Here is a 3,049-nt window from a genome sequence, read left to right as displayed (position 1 = left end):
CTATTAGAGCAATAGTGTTGGTCTCACTTGTGAGTCAGCACTCCCTGGAGACCAGCTCCCTCTGGGTGGGATTTGGGTATGGAGAGCTGTGGCACAGGATTATCTCCATGTTGGAGATCCTATTAAGATATTCTTATGTTTTTTTTAGTGGATTTGAAATTATTTTATGTCCATGCATGTGTGTGTGCATGCGTGTGCAAGTGTGTGTGTGTTTGTGTGTGTGTGTGTGTGTGTGTGTGTGTGTGTGTGTGTTGGTCAGATACTAGGAGCCAATAAGGAGAAGCTAAAAAGTAGTAGGTGATCTTCCAGAGCTGGTTCCACACTGGACTGCACAGTTAATGATGAATTTGCTTCTCTAGGCAAGGCCAAGGAGATTTCATTTTAGGAAAGATTCCTGCTATTAATATGACTTTCCCGGTATTATTAAATATATATAACAATTTATGTGTAAACTCATGGTGAACCTTTTACCCTGTGATCATGTATTTTGAAAGATGTATAAGTGGTGAGGACAAAGAGAGAAGAGGTGTCTTATTCCCATTTTCTTATGGGCCCTTTCACCCCCTTTTTGGAGAACTTACATAGGAAATTTTTTTATAACTTAGAAATAAAGGTTCAAATCACTTTCAATGTGTCCCCGTTACATCCTGCAACTTCAACTACTAGGCTGGGAATTAGAGCCACAGTTCAGTTCTTGCTGAGATAGAACAAAGTTTGCATTACTTAATTCCCCACCTTTAGGCTATAGGCGTTAATTGCCTAAACCAGCAGCTTTTAACACTCAGGATGAGTAAGATAGTTTTTAGGACTTTTTAGAATTTATTAGCATGCATTTAATATTTAGTTAGAGAACTAGAATGTCTGGAGACCATCAGTCCTTTGAAGTTACACCTGAGTCCGACTCTGTGTCTTGTTTCAACCCGCTCCAGATTGGGACGTCCTTGATAGTCAGAGGATAACTTGTGGGTATCATTTCATGCTTTCCACCATGTGTGTTCCTAAAATCAAACATAGACTCTCAGGTTTGGTATTAGGTACCTTTTCCTGCTAAGTAAGGAAAGAAAGACTAAGTCACCAAGAGGTTTATATGCATGGTCAAGGAGATTCATTTTACTGCATACTAAAAATTCACCTTGAAACTTGAGCAAGGGGAAAAAAAGAAAGAAAAGAGTGCATGTTCTGATACTTTGGGACTGAGCTCTACAATTTTTCATTTTTATTGGTTGTAGGTTTTTTAATGGTCTTTTATTGCTAAAAGAATTGCTTGTATAATAAAGTGATAGTTGTAGGTTTTCCAATATCCATAATTACACTTGCACTTAGAAGGCATCTAAATTTCCAGTACCAGGGATGATTGTCCTCTTGTCCTGGACCTAAGGCTCAGGAATCATTGTGAAAGAGAGGACAGACAGGGTGTTAGAACCAGGGGATCAAGGAGTTAGCTACGAGACTGTGTCTCTTAATAATACCAGAAGATATAATCCTAAAGTCTCACCAGCATGGCTACATAAACAAGGACACGACAATAGACATGCCCAATTAGACAGGGGAAATCCCATGCCACATAAGCAGAAAGCTGGAGAAACAGTCTCCCCAGGAATGAACACACTGATGGGTAATCTAATATCAAAGAGTCAGCCCTGAAATCATACTTAAAAGTAACATTATACAGATGGAACATGTTTAATGTGTGTGTGTGTGTGTGTGTGTGTGTGTGTGTGTGTGTGTGTGTGTGTGTGTGTGTGTTAAGAGGGAAGGGAAGAGGACAATATGTAAATATAATCTCAAAATTAAGGAAATGATTTTAAAAGGTGTATATTCAATAGTATTGTGAGAAATGAACTGGAAGAGACATGCAGCCAGTGAGCTAGAAACTGGCTAACATGGAATGGTGAAGGCTGACACTATGGTTATCTAGGGGATGGGGAATGATAGCATGATTATCAGACGATGTGATGGACTTAAGATTAATTAACTAGATTGGCAAAGAGATAGGGAAGCAATTGATACTTAAATTATAGGCTTAACATGATTCACTGGATGATATTACTATTTTCTTAGACAGAGAATTTAGGATACAGGCAGAATGGGGTAAGTGAGCAAGAGAGAAGCTCGAAAGTAAGTGAGCTTGAGATATAGATGAGGGAGAAGGATGGTGTCGATCTAAGTTGAGATGTTCACAGAGGCAGTGGGTGTCTTCTTATTCAGGCAATGTCCCGCCAGTCATTAAACACTGATGGGGCAGTCACTGAGATGAGACTATAGGAATCTAAGAGTTATTCCAATGGAATTTTTGACCCACAAAAATAATTTTATACTTATGTAGACTGAATGACACTATAAAACTCAAAATAAAGTTAAATATAGAACATAAAGTATAAGGTGTGAATTTGGTTATTGGAAGGAAAAGCCCAGGAATATAATTAATTAGGCTTACATCACCACAAAGGTGATTGATGAGAAGATTTGTTAAGATTCCACAGGGAAAATTAGAAAACACCAATTCTATCCAGCAATCAACACACTTGAGATAGGGAAGTACTTAATGCCAGGGTTCATGCTTTAGAGGTGACCAGGATTGGAATCTCTCCTCTGCCTCAAAATGTGAGTGGCCCGCATAACCAGCTACTTTAAGGACACTGCTATGCTTTGGATGTGACCTATTCTCTAAAGATGCATGTGGCAGAGGCATGGCCCTCAGTATGGTGTGGTGAGTGGAACTTTGCAGAGATGAAGGATCAGTGAGAAAAATGTGAATATCAGGGAATCAGAAGGGGATTAGTAATGCTGTGGGATCAGTCACTTTCCTTGAGATCAGTTTGCTATGAGCTGGGACTGAGCAGTATATTGGATGCATACAAAGCTGGGTATTTTCCTACTTCTCCATCAAGGTGCATCGTTAGCCAACTTGGCTGGTGTCATGTGCTTAGACACCCTGTCAGTAGTAATAGACTCATGAGCTAAATAAATCTTTCTCAAGCATAAAGCCCCTGATATCTTACTATATCAGGTCAATGGAGATACTGTATCATTTGAAAGCAGGGTGATT

Source organism: Rattus norvegicus, chromosome 2 (assembly GCF_036323735.1).
Source record: "Rattus norvegicus strain BN/NHsdMcwi chromosome 2, GRCr8, whole genome shotgun sequence".
Classification (NCBI taxonomy): Eukaryota; Metazoa; Chordata; class Mammalia; order Rodentia; family Muridae; genus Rattus; species Rattus norvegicus.
The sequence above is the reverse complement of the archived record's forward strand: the minus strand, read 5'-3'. Positions refer to the sequence as shown.